Source organism: Arvicanthis niloticus, chromosome 14 (assembly GCF_011762505.2).
Source record: "Arvicanthis niloticus isolate mArvNil1 chromosome 14, mArvNil1.pat.X, whole genome shotgun sequence".
Taxonomy (NCBI): domain Eukaryota; kingdom Metazoa; phylum Chordata; class Mammalia; order Rodentia; family Muridae; genus Arvicanthis; species Arvicanthis niloticus.
The window spans coordinates 63,287,964-63,302,634 of NC_047671.1; the positions used below are offsets into that span (position 1 = coordinate 63,287,964).

Consider the following 14,671-nt stretch of genomic DNA (forward strand, 5'->3'; position numbering starts at 1 on the left):
TTCCTACTTATGTATCTTTTGCTTGTATCTTATGGTGTCTGACTTCACTGGAATGGGTTTTGTGTGCCAGTGTCTCGGAGTCTGTATGTGTGTCTTATGCTTTTCCTTTGGCTCTTTTTTTTTTTTTTACCTGTTTGTTTTATCCTTTTCTAGTCTGTTTGTTTGAATTTTCTCTTCTGTTTCAGATACCTGTTTATATTCTAATGAGAGAGACAGGGTGTGGATTTTGATGGGTAGGGAAATAGGGAGGGGATGGGAGAAGGTGGGGGAGAGGAAACCGTAATTAGAGTATAATGTATGAAAAAAATCTATTTTATTTATTTATTGTTATTTTTTTTATTGGATATTCTATCTACACTCCAGAAGCCATTCTCTTACCCCATTTTCCCCCTGCCCAGGAACCCCCACCTTCATGGTAAAAGTCGTGGAAAGATCAGGAATTCAAGGTCCATACCTAAACATAGTAAAAGCAATATACAGCAAAACAGTAGCCAACATCAAACTAAATGGAGAGAAACTTGAAGCAATCCCACTAAAATCAGGGACTAGACAAGGCTGCCCACTCTCTCCCCACCTATTCAACATAGTACTGGAAGTCCTAGCTAGAGCAATTAGACAACAAAATCTATTTTCAATAAGTAAAAAGAATATGGTTTGACTCTGTTGAAACTCTTGTGGAAGATTATCATTGGGGCAATGTTGGGAAGCTGGCCTTTTAAGAAGTGACATTGTCATTTCTATCAACAAATGAGTGGATATTGAATGGTCATGAACTCAGTGAAATTTTATTCTTCTGTAAAAAAAAAAGTGAAATAATGAAATTTGAAAAAAAAAAAAAAGAAAGAAAGAAAGAAAGAAAGAAAAGAAAAAAATGGACGAATCTAGAAAATATAATGTTGGGTGAGGTTACCCAAACTCAGAAAGACAAACAAACAACAAACAAAATAAACAAAACCAACCAACCAAAACAAACAAACAAACAAACAAACCACCAAACAGGAGAAACTGACTAGCAGAAGGATGGCGGATGGAAGCTGGGGGATAGAGAACATACGAAAATATACATGCTTTGAAAGCTGATTAATGATATATAGTAGCATGCATGCTGATTATAAAAATGCCTTAAAAAGGAATTAATGCTTTTCTCTGTGGAGGAGGCCAATTCTTGTGTACAACTTAGGAACATAGTAAAGTGTCCCCCTCCCCTCCCAGTCCTGTGTTTGATTTAGTCCACACCTGCCCTTTCACTGTCTCTCTGAATTATCACAAGAGGAGTGGTCCTCACCAGAGGTTGAGAAGACATGTGGTCTTCTCAGGCCTCAGATTTCTCAGTGACAGCTATCCCATTACAGCAATGGGAAATGGACCATCACTCATGTGTGGGAGATTTACCCCCTTCGGGGTCCTTTTTGTTTGCTTAGTTCCAGGGTGGAATATAACCCCCACCCCCTTTCCCTCCAGAACTGCTCCCCTGAACTGTCAGCGGAAGCCACTAGAATAAAAGATCTAATAAAAGCTGCCAAAGGAGCAATGGACTGAGCTTAATTAAATCCTGTTTGTTAGAAGTAAAGAGAAGAATATGCCACTAAGAGCACCAGCCACTGGCTGTGAGAGGAATCATGCTTCAGGCTGCTCTACCTGGCTTCTTTACTCTTGGCATAATATTTGTACACAATTCCATCCATTTCCTTTCTTTTGAAATAATTTAAGTGGAAAATATCAACAATTAAGTAAGCAGAGTGACATAAGCAAGTATGTCATCAATTCATTTTAGAAGTAACCCAGCCTGGCAGTGGGTACTCAGTTACTTGGTGCCAGCTCTTTTTATTAGTTTCTGTAGGCATCTGTTAGAACTGGCCTGGGAGTTGTGCTGGATGACTCCTTTTATTAAGTAGCCATTGGTAATCAGTTTCTCTGCTGGCGTTTCAAAACCACCAGAAGACAAATGTCTTAATTCGTTTTAATCAGCAAAGACATTCTATGGCTCAGCTGACAACTGAATGCTCTCACTGCAAAGTCACGATTTGCATTCTGTAACTCAGTGACTTCAAAGCTGTGGGAGGGGAAGGAGATATTTTAAAATACGACATCACGAGATAAATTTGGAATGAGGAGGTCTATGCAGAGGATATAAAACTAATTGTTTTTCTAGTTCTAATTTGTCACGAATTTGGGGGTTTGGTGGTAGATAGGTGCATACAATATATTCAGCACTGAAAGGGTAAAACTTAATGTGACACAGCTTCCATTTTAAATGTCAATCTTAATTGTATATAAGTTCATTAGGTTGTATAGACTCCGGCTCTGTTAATTTTGGTGTGTGATGTTTTTAGTTAATTTGCAATTTTTTCACCATAAAGGCTATTAAAGAGTAAAAAAGTTACAAATGTTTAAAAATAGTTTAAGGAAGAAGCATTTCTTGGCATGATGCATGAAACTTTTTCACAGTACCAGTGAGTTCAATACCATTCTCACAGTAATCCTGGCATGGTAGCAACATTTGTTGCTGCATGACCCCTTCATGACAAGAACAATCTTGAGTGAAGTCTGTGCCATCTTTGCAAGAACAGAGGAAACTGCCACACTGTGTGCTAGCCACTTTCAATTGTGATTTTTCAAAAGTGTTTGTTTCACTCAGTTTCCTTAGTGAACCAGTACAAACGTTTGACATTTCTGAATCTCAACATCAAATACATGTCCTTTTAGTATTTGTATGCTGAAACAGGAAAGCCAGACAAAGCACTTGCTGTATACCCATGTATGAGATTGTTCATGGGTAAATCATGGTGAACTGGGCCAGCTGCCCAGGCACACTGAGGACTTGTGCTAATGATGTTGAATTTGGGTAGCTGCTCATAAATACCGACGGTTCATGAAAAGATGGTGAACGGGGCTAGTGACATCTTCTACAACACTGTATTTACATAAAGAAGACCGGCAAGCTGAAATGACTCGAGCCCACGTGCTTCAACCCTTTTCTTTCTGAAAATGAGTGAAGTGAGCTGTCAGTGAGATAGAGGGCAGCATATGTTGCCTACGATACAGATGGATATTGTTAAGTAAAAATAGAATTTTGGAATGACTACATCTGCTACTAAAGACCCTTCCCAAAACTAAACAGGCATTTCTAATAAGATTGTTAATGATATTAAAAAAGAAGCGTGATTTTGTTATTGTGAAGTTAAAAAAAAAATGTCACATCAAAGGATCTGAGTAAACTCACTTCCCAAGCAACAAACACATGATGACATAAACCACACATAGCTAAAGAGATCTATACGAGGTCTGAGTATATAATAGATATTAATGAAATAAATGGTGAATTGATAGAAGTGGTTTAGGATTTCACATTACAGTTTGCCTTGGAGAACTGACCCCACTCGATGTAAGTTAAAGGTGTTATATGAAAACAATACAGTCGGGACTTTACAATTTCCAAAAGAATGACTTTGGGACCCAGAATCTCACTACTGTGTGTGTAGGCAAAGGAAATGAAGAGGCGTGCTGAATAGATGTGTGTACTCCAATATTCGAGTCAGCTTAGTGATGAGTCCATCATCACTAAGTGATAGACTCAACCTGAATTTAGATCAATGGATGAATGGGTAAGGACATGTGGTATGTATGTACACAGTGGAATACTAGTTGGCCTTTAGAAGGAAATCCCAGTAGTTAATACATCATGGACAAACCTAAAACTGTCAATTAAATTTTATATATATACCACAGAATACTCACAGTAACTGAAAACCTCGTAATAACACTTTTTATATTTTCTAACCACACATTTAGATAAGACTGAATTCTCATCATTGTCAACCACAGTAACATCTGGAGGAGTGTCAGTGTCCTCAAAGATGTCTGCATGCTACGCTTCCTCTCCATGCCTGCCCACTTTTCTCTTTCTCAATTATTTTTTTTATGTTTTCCTTTATTTCTGGCATTTGCAAAACCAAAATTTCCAGGTTATTTTTAAATATATTGCATTTAGCGAAGGACTTCTTTCTAGCACTGTATTCTGAATTTCAGATAATTAACCTGCAGTGGACTATAGTTAACTCAGCATGATTATGAAGGGGTGTCTTAATTCAGATATTAGCATAGTTATCCTTGTCATGACCAGGAGAGGCACACTGACTTAAACTTCTAGATACTCCCTACCTGTGCACTGGAACCCAGGTCTTGTGTGTGTAGGCCATGGAGTGACTGAGACTCTCTGGTATCAAATACTACTTTTACCATTTTACCAAATGTTGAAGTGTCCTATCACATCTGCAGACACACCAATCATTGACAGCAAGCTATCATTGTTAAAGAAAATTTCATTTTGTTGATCAAAATGAAAGTAAAAAAAAAAACCAGTGTTCTAAAAGGTGAGTTTAGAAGCAATGGGAGACCTTCAGTGAATTGAATTTCAGATTCTATACAGAAAGAAATTTTTGCAGCAAAGGACAAAACTTCCAGATGTGGCTCACTACCTCTGGAGCCAATTGAATGAATTAAATTAGGGCCAACTCCAGTTAGCATATTTCACAGAAGCAAAACTCCCCGCTAAAGCTCTGAATGACTTTTGAGATAGCAGAGTAATCCTGCTGATAGAAAGACTCTCCCCGACAGGGGACAAGAGTTCAAGCTGTGTTCTCTGGCATTTTCTGCAAAGGACTTTTCCAAAATAACGCTGGGGAACTGTTAAATAAGGCACTGTGCCCAGAGTCATGTAGAAATCTAAAACAAAGCATACCAGCATAGCTTGTAGCAATCAGGATTGAAAGACCCGAGACATGATGGCAAACACTTGGGTTGCTTTCTAAACGATACTCCCTTAAATCACCCTTAAGAGATGAATGTAAGCTTGGTGGACCAGTTTAAATAAAACCAAAACACGGTGTCTCAGATACACAACCCAGCACACACTAAGGGAAGGCATAAAGCCACAGGAGCTGCTGATGTCAGAGGGAAGGCATGGTTGTGGGAAGCTTATAAAATCTCAATTTCTTCAATCAAAGGGGTATTAGGTTGGAAGTGTTAAAAGACATACAATATATTTTTTATTAAGAAAACTTCATCAGGATGGAGAGTAGTTGCCAAAACAAATCAAAATACAACAAACAACAACACCAACAAAACTCTTTAATTTGCCTAGTCGAGAATGAAGACATTCTGTCAAAATGATTAAAAACCAATACAATATAATGGCTATAGAAGATGATTTGCAAGTTAAAATGAATGAAATATTGAAATGAAAATGTGAGATTGTAACAGGAGTAGAGCTGAGTAGATTCCAAGATTACCCTGTGGTTCCTATGTGTCTATGGCCCAAGGCATTCATTTCTATAGGCACACTGATCTCTGCTGGTGAGTGAATTGACTAGTAGGGGTAAGAGAGCACCCTCTAAGGAGGATCTAGCAGCTTTGCTGTAGTCAACACTATTAGTGACCTCCATTGTGCCCCATGTCCTTAAACACACAGGCTTCCTGGTCAGGCAGATTAATTTCAACCTCCAACCTCAACACATATCCACCACAATGACACGACTCTATTGAATCTCGGTTTCCCCCATTGAAACACACTAGAGATAGATAGTAATTACAGCTCTTTACCAGGTCGTTCTGAGTATTTAAGTAGCTTAACCCAATCAATGGTCACAGCTAGTCAACTTGTAATTGGAGAAATGTGAAAGAGAGACACACAGGGTCCCAGGATGTGGCCATAGTGTGGAGTGTCAGGGTGGGAGGGGAGTATGACTGGAGTCAGGGACTACAAAACCATGAGATGCCATCCTGTTGTAGTAGTCTCCCAGATGTGACATCACAGGGATACTGGCAGTTGCAAAGGGTGTGCTAAATACCACCCTCTGGCTTTTCAGCTCTTCAGCATGGAGGTGTTAACAGTGATATCAGGCACACAGAGAGGTAAAAAAAAATGATATCATATTCTCGACAAGAGCTTTCACCCAAGAAAAGCAAGGGAAGAAAATAATTTAGAGCAAGAAAAATTTCAAGCAGTGGGGGAAATCTTAATGTGAATAATGAGATAGGTTTTCTGGAGGGTTTAATTGAACTAAAACATACGATATTCTTTCAAAATTAAAAGAGCCTGTCCAGTTTAGTAGACAGCTATCTTATTGATTAGATATTTATAATATGCTATCTATAGCATATTAGATTTATAATATGTAACTACACATTTAGTATAATAAAATATGTGAATTTTTGCCTCTATGAAGGAAGATCCTGTGCAAAATTATTTTAGTGAATCAGTGTTATAGTTCTATCATGTATTTTAAATAATTGGTGTATATCAAACAAAATACTATTATCATGGGTATTACCAGTTTGAAATATAAGTTTTTGAAGTGTGACAAATAGAAAAAAAAATGAAAATCTGCAGCGCTTGGAAGAAACCAGGGCAACAATAGCATTTCACACAGCTGTCTCTCTGCATTCACAGCAGCACTGAAGAAGCTGGAAGCTTTGGGTTTACAAGAATGAAACCCTCAGCTAGTAATATGCAAGTTTAAAATGCCAGGAGGTTCCTGAAGTTTTCTGATAATCCTCTCTCTGAAAACACATCAGATAAAACTTATATGGATCAATAATAGAAAGAGCTTAAAGAGCAAAATGCAATTTGGACGTTGTCTAAGGAGAGTGCAAGGAAAATCAGTCTTCTTCCATAGTTGGATCACTACACTGATGGTAGGGTTTACTTAGCTCTATGTCCAAAAATCCTATGATTAAAAAAATACATGAGGACATCACATGTCAGGTGTATATCAAATTGTTTGAAATCATTTCAATAGAATTTATATGGCATGGGGCTGTTTCCTATCACATAACTTTTAATGTTATTAAAAATAAGATTATGTTTTAAATACTGTTTAACAGAAAGTGAATTCATAGGAAGAATTTTTATTATTTTTATTTTTTTATGTGTTGCTGAGACTAAGCCCAGGATCTTGGGCTTTAGGAAGGAATGATCTCATTAACTGTCATCTTAAGCCCCCACCCCTTAAAAAGTTAAAATATCCTCCATCCAATCCAGAAAAATGGCTTAAATGAGTCCTCTCATTAAAAGAGCTACTGTAGGAACTTAAACTCTTACTTTTACCAATTAGGATATAGTCAGATGTAATATCCTCTAGTCACTGATAATCACATATAAATTGAATAGTAAATTTGGAAGGAGATCTGAGAAGCTGGGGCCTCTCTATGCTCAGTTGCCTTGGTGCGACATCAACTTGACCAGAAAAGGAAGGGGACTGGGAGTCTCCATAGAACCAAAGACAAAGAATAGAAACACTAAGCATCATGGATGGGGTCAGAGGCTTGATTATAACCCTACTCGCAGGTATTCCGAGGATGTGGCCCTTGCAGTTCCTAGGGCCTATTGATATCACTGGAGCTAACCTCGGGGGGGATGTTGAAGGCTCTTTTTGGGAAGAGGTAATGGTGTGAAGTTGCTATGGAAACTGAAGGCTCTGAAGACAGTTGGCTGGAAAGAGTCCAAGGGGAAGGTGGGAACAATTTACTCTCTTGGGATAAAGGGCAAATCAGACATTTCAGTCACTTAAAGGAAAGGAAATGTACCTTATGCAGGTGAACTTGGGAGTGAAGGATGATTTCCCAATTAACAAAGGTTCTCACATAGATATTATTTTGGTCTCAGGGATAAATATAATTTTTGACCAATAAAGAGGGCAGAAAGTTCAAGTCTATTTTATTATTGGCTTTGATGCAGTAGAGATACATAGTTTGATAAGTTGGTATTTTTTTTTTTTTTTTGGACTGTCAGTCTCCTCTGTGTACATTTTGCCTAGGCAAGATTTCTGGGGATTTTCTATGCTTCTGGTAAGGAGGATTTTGTATTATTGGTCTTTCTGATTCCTATGAATTTAAGTCGGTGGGAGTAGTGAGCCCGGGTGATTATATGGTTCAGATAAAGTCAGGCCACCTTCAGAAGAGCTCTTTAAATGTTATCAGCATGTCCCTAAATCATGTCCTCCTGCTGCTGTTCTTCCACTCTGCCCTCTCCTTCCTCCTCCCCCCCCATCTTGCCCCTCTTCTTCTCGATCCTTCTTATGTCTTTCTTTTCTTCCTCATCTTGATCTTCCTCCTCAAGCTCCTCTTCTTCCTTTTTTCATCCCCCGTGTAGAAAACAGAGTTGATTAGCACAGAACACTCTCAAGAGGTGAAACACACAATGAACAAGCAGCTACAGACTAATACCTTCACATCATGGTAAGATGTTTTCAATCAATATGGAATATCTACATATGAATTCCCATCTTCTCTCTCGTGAAAAACACCCAACTGTGTACTTAGGTAGAGGTACAAAAGGATCTCAGTAGAGCAGAACTCAGTTTTAAAGAAATCTAATCTCACTGAACATCTCCTTGTCACCAAGATCTATTGCTCTGTCCTGGGAGGAAATTGGACTGACCTTCTCTGGTCTTGCCTCCAGGCTTTGCACCATTTAAGCACATCTGAGTTAGGTCCTTTTCTGACATAATCCTTTCTGTTCATGGATACATTTACATTTAGGGGTCTCTTACGTTTTAAAAATGTGAATCCATCTTGTCACTTCTTTAAAAAGTATAATCTTTATGGCATAGCAAACCAACTACAATATTTCTTCTAAGACTCACAAGGTTCTACAGGTGTCTATAAGCACTAGACTTGAATACGCACCCATCATGTATTGTGTGAATACACAATATGTCGGAAGTTACTAGAACACTGCCTATCTGCCTAATCCTGTACAGATACCATACTGTTTAGAATAACCTTTATAAAACAGTGCCTCAGAAAAACAATAGCTGTCACACTAATCTTCCTAGCTGCTTTCATGCATCACAAGGCTTCTTGGCAAACTAAACTATGTTATTTTCCTGTTCTTACCAGTTCAATCAGATTCCCTAACTTGAGTCTTAAGAGAGGTGTTCCTTTCAGTCCTGCATTAGTGAATCTGATCTGTTCCTTTGGGAATTTTCAAAGAACACCTGATGTTAACAAGGATCCCATTATATTTCCACATTAATGGTAAGATTCTTTAAACCAATAAGTTGTATCTATATATGAGTCTCCATCATGTATCTCATGCACAACTCTCAACAATGTGAATTTCATCTCTTGGGAATATTCTACTCTAATGAATTCTGGTACATGGAGGAAGAGAAAAGGGAGGAAGAGGAAAAGAAAGAGGAGGGAAGAGCCTGGGGAGGAAGATCAAGACAAAGAGGAGAAAGACAGAAGGAGAAGGAGGGAGAAGAAATGAAGAGAAAGAGGGAGATAAAGAGAGTGAGGAGGAAAAGAGAGGAGGGGGACAGAGAGGAGGAGGAGGACAGAGAGGAGGAGGAGGAGGAGGAGCAGCAGGAGGACAGCATGATGATCTGCTTTTTCAGTCAAGACAGTCTCTCCTGCTTCAAGTGTCACATTACTCATTTCAAACTAGTGCTGCTGCTTCTGCAGATAGGCCACATCTTCCCCGGCACATCTCATGATCTGTCTTCTCCAGTCAATCCTAGTTTATCCCTTAAGCAAACTCAGCATGGTCTGACATTGGTTTGCTCTTTGGTATGCAGTTGTACATTTTACTGTAATCATGTCTGTTCACAGAGTTTGATTGTTTCTGAAGATGTTAAGTTCTCTAGTGTAATATGCTTCACGTTCTCACAGTTGTCCTCTGAACACACCCCATGTAGTTCTATTATGTAAAAGACCTCATCCTTGACTGGAATTAAGTCCCCTAGTCCTTGCCGAACTTTCAGCCTGGACACTGTTTATACAGCCATTAAAGCATTTATCACAGGTGTTTTGAAGTGCATTGTGTGAGGTCTGTGTGACTCACGGCCCTATCCAGTTCATCTCTTTATCTCGCCAAGAACCCAAGATAGCACTCTTTATAAAAAGAACTCAACAATACTGCCTAATTAAGTCTCTATTAAATTTTAACTTTCTGTATACCCTTTTCTTGTGGGGGAACAGAGATTTTCAAAGTTAAAGATTATGCTGGAAAAAAAAACTGTATTGACATTTGGCACATGCAAGAGGGAAAGAGCGGAGTGATGTTTTCTAATTCATTATTTAAAAGGAGTGTTGCATTCTAAATTTAAACAGTCAGTTGTCAAACCTTCAGCAGATAAGAAACAGTTGCCATATGAAACCCAACGGCAGATGTTAAATATAGGAACTTATAATGTAAATGTTAATCTATCAGTTTCTTTTGCTGCACTCTGTATTAGGTTTTACCTCATTGTTAATGCCATTACAGATTATTGTAAGTGTAACTATAAAAAGAAAAATGATAACTGTGTTTTCTATTTTAACACTTAAGATAACTTCAAGATAAAGTCAGTGAATAACTGGTTACCTTTTTCTGCTTTTCTTTCTATCATGATTTATCCTAACAGTATTTCATGCCTTATAAGACAGTCTTTTTTTTTTTTTTAATGGAGAGCCACTAAGCCTTTGAGTAATTTTAATTAAAATTCAGCTCCAATCAACCCCGTGTGCTTGGGAAAAGCATCTGCCATGCTTTCCCCGATTAAGAACTTGAGCTGAAAATAAAAGCATTTTTCCTGAAGTGAAAGTGCTGCGTCTGTGCAAAGTTAAAATAGCTTCAGAGAACAATTTTCAACACATTCTGGAGAATTATGATTTTAAAAAATGCAACTTTGAGAAAACAACACGGATGCCTTGTGGGACCTGATGCCACTTCTTACTATATGACATAATCACTTCTTCACAGCACGCACAGTTAATCCTTTGAACCCTTACTGACTCTGGGTTCTTTTGTGTGCGTCAGAGGAAGCAGATAGCATAATGCCTACCATGTAAGAAGACCCTATTAGTATTTCTGCAGGAATGAATGAACTGACACATGATTAAATATTATGACATAAAACCTTGCCTTTGTCCACTTCTTTCTTCTTATTGTATTAAGTATAGTTACTGGTCTAGTCTAGCCTAGAAAGTTCTCCCAATATAGCAATACTTGAACTCCCAAGACTTTCTTTCCCTTGTTAATTAGTTAATTTATTTACCTTACAGCCTGGTCGCAGCCCCCTCCCTCCACTCCTCCCAGTCGCATCCTCCAACCCCTCCCCCACTTCTCCAATCCTTCTTTCCTCAGAGAATCCCTGAGACTTAATTGGTGGAAACTAAATAGAATTGCAGAAGATCCAGAAAGATGAAGTGTTTTATGCAAATAATAAAAAAAGAATTGTTGCAATGTATTTTTATTCTTTGGAAAAGTCACTTTTATCTTCCCTGAAATTCTTTAAAAGTATAATTCTATTTTTTAATCATGAATAGAGCTCCCTTTGGATACATTATGACTATTATTGCAGGAACTAATCAGCCCAAATGAAAGTATTTTCCAGATCTGTCTGGTTTTGCTTGAGGCAACAATTCTGTTTCTTGAGTTAGATCTTCTGGCTGTTTTAGAAAGGCCTGCAGCTTTAAGTCCCTAACTCTGTATTGAGATGACACTTGTATGACATACCTGTCCATATAACTGGTGGACCAGGAGTTTTGTCTCACAGAGGTCTGGGCCCAGGCCTCAGCACAGAGCCATATTCACTACCTGTGGCATGTATTAGAAAAAGATATGACAGTTTCCGATTTCATAGAATACAGTGTTACCAATAATATATACCAAACTAGTGATTTTTTTGATCAAACCGATGTGGATCACTGAAAACAATTAAAAATATTTTTTTGTAGTAATGGTGGGCAAAGCCAGAAACTTGTAGATAATTGGCAAGAACTCTCCCACCCATTTATATCTCTCAAGGTGTTCTTTTAGGATGAAATATAGTAATTGCAAATATGAATCAGATAGGCATGCCAGTCCCTGTTTGTGACCTTTTAAGAATATAGAACTGTTTCCCACACAATTTAGGTCTTTCTAAAACTATTTTTGCTGAATCTATATACCATACGCAGTATGATAATTTATCTGTCTGTCTGACTGTCTGTCTATATTTGTTCCATAGAGTGATTTTGAAGTAACCTTATCTTCCACATGGTGTAATCATTTGTTCAAGTATTCTAGCAATGCACACACAATAGTATTTTAAAATGTGAATAAGTAACCAAAACTTTAAGTACATATTTTTATTAAATATCCTCCAGTGCAACTCAGTCATTTCAAGGGAGTTGAATATCTAGAATATTCAACTCACAGGCAGACACAACAGCAATGTGCCTATTGGTTTGAAACAGGTCAGGTATAGGGAAAATATATTTTTGTATCTCTCCCTCTTCCCTATGTTCAGAGACGTTATAGATTCCTCTTTCCCAACTCTTCAAACTACTGATGTCTCTAATCATTTCTGTATATTGACATCAGAATAATTTCTTTATTGCTTTATTAATAGTGATATTTTTACTAAATAATCTTTAGTGTGACTTCAATTTAGCCACCTCCCCAGGCATAGCCTCATGGAGACTCTCTATCTGTCCTTCACATCTCACCCTCATGCATTCCAGCTCCTTTCTCCATGGTCACCCAGAGCCAACTCCTTACAGGCTTCTTGTCTCCTGAAAGAAAAGTCCACCAAGAGTCCAGGAGATACTTCCCTATCTGTTTCTTGTAATGCTACTAATGGCGACTTCTTTCTTAAATGGGTCTGTCTCTGCCTTCTGTAATACAGTTCCCTCATTGACTCTCTGTCTGTAGTAATTGTTCCCATTATTACTTGATGATGCCATTCTCTTCTCCTGTTCATTGGCATTCTTCCCCTGTTGTCTTTCACCTGTGGGTACATGTGTGTTGGGATAACACATTTCTTATGACATTAACTGCTTATACATAAGCTTGTTAAACTTGTGATCTTAAAAAAAAAACAAAAACTTTTGCATTAACTTTTCTTTCTCTATGAATCTTCTGCATTCCTTTGTGGGATTCTGTTGTGCCTGATACATGAAGCTATGATATGTATATTTTTTTACCCACTCTCTGTAAGCTTCCTCAGAGGAGAATATTCAGATATTATACAGCAATTGTTCCATGATTGTTGGCCATGGTTTTCCTTACTGTGCAAAGTAATTAATTTGCTTCATGCTTTTATAAAAGTTGCAAATGCTGGACCAAGATTGCCCATAAATATGTGCTTCTGCTTCAACATATAATTCTTTTGAACTTTTCATAAGTAGTGGAAAGGACCACTGAAAACACCTTGAAATCCTGCTTCCTAATAATGGAAGCTTTAGCCTAAGCTATCCAAGGTTCCATGAATGAAAGCAACAGTCACAAATGGTTCAGATATGAGAGGTAGGTACTATCTGTGAGTCACAGGAGTGTGGCTGAGCTACAGCCCTACCCATCACTGTTTCCTATTTGAGTAGAGAATTATTGGACATTGTGTTTCCAGGAAATGATGATTAAAAGTCACTGTTAATTGAAAATGCTTCCCAGACTTTTAATGTTTTTAAGAAGACTCCAGACTTCACTCCAGAATGCTCTCATGTACTGACAACAAACATATTGCAGTGATGTGAATTCTACAAAATAACACAACCAATTCTGGCCAGTTGTTGTTTTTTGGGCCAACGAATGCTTGGTATGAATTTTCCAAAGACCTCAGGATGTAACCAGATAGATCAAGTGGATGTTTTGTTCCTTTTTTTATGGACAAAGTTGCTCTCCTTCTATGAAATTAACAGATGTGATTATTTTATAATATGGTCTAGGCTTCCTCTCCACTCTAATATTGACTGACTTGCCCAAAGATGAGATGGATCCAGCAAGATATTAGAAAATTATGGGGAGGGTGCTCTGAAAATGATGTAAAGTAAATAAATAAATAATTGAACAAAAGAAAATTATATTGGAGATGAGATGAAGGAGGTATGCAGATGAATAAGCTATACAATATCTACACAATATTTTAAAAGCGAGTCTAATATAAGGGCTGACCATAATTTTGTATGCATAGAGAACTCTCCCAGGCATGACTTATTCTCATGGGTACTGCTTCTTCAATCGTGTCAACACATACAATATTTGGTAATTATAAGACAAGGAGAGGATAAACTGGTAAGAAAACATTTACAGGTAAACTGAGGATTGGGGAAACATTAGAGTATAATCTGTTTGCTGTTCAATGTAAATACTGAAGAATTATAACAATTGTTATTCTGAGAAACAATGGGCAAGAAAAGATTAGTCAAGGTCTAGGCCCAAAGAGGTCTCCCAAATGCTTGTCATTTTCTGTAGTGCTGATGCACCGCAGAGTATATGCGTCAAGTCTGTAAGGACTCCTTTTTTGAATTTGCACACTACTGTGCCCTTTGAGAGTCTGTGATTATTCTGAGAACTTTCTTCCCTGAAAAACAATATAGAATCAGAAGAAAGAAATGAACTTCCGTAGATCAGGATTTGTAAGGCTCAATGCCTAAGCCTAGAGGTTTGAAACTTTAGAGAACAGAACTATATCATCCTACACACTCAGTTTCCATGACAGTCAATTGAACCAGTGAATGAAAGAATTTGGGGTAGAATATAAGAAGCTATGTTTTTGAAGTGTTCACCTTCTCAAGGTGAAGGTTTGTAAGCCAAATCCTAGAACAGTTAAGGTCCAAGAGAAGGAACCTTAGATTTATCTCAGAGAATTTGTATTTTCTATGTTTTCTGTTGTGTCAGGTAGGTAGGAAGAAGAAAATAATC

The 14,671-nt window shown here is 37.8% G+C and overlaps 1 protein-coding gene and 1 long non-coding RNA gene across 23 annotated transcripts in view; one reads left to right on the plus strand and one right to left on the minus strand.

The window, feature by feature from the left end:
* Window positions 1-14,671, minus strand: part of Dtna (dystrobrevin alpha) — a 342,076-nt gene that overhangs the window by 219,850 nt on the left and 107,555 nt on the right. The window lies entirely within an intron of this gene.
* The window catches only part of LOC143434361 (uncharacterized), a 49,544-nt gene that overhangs the window by 5,258 nt on the left and 29,615 nt on the right, over window positions 1-14,671 (plus strand). The window lies entirely within an intron of this gene.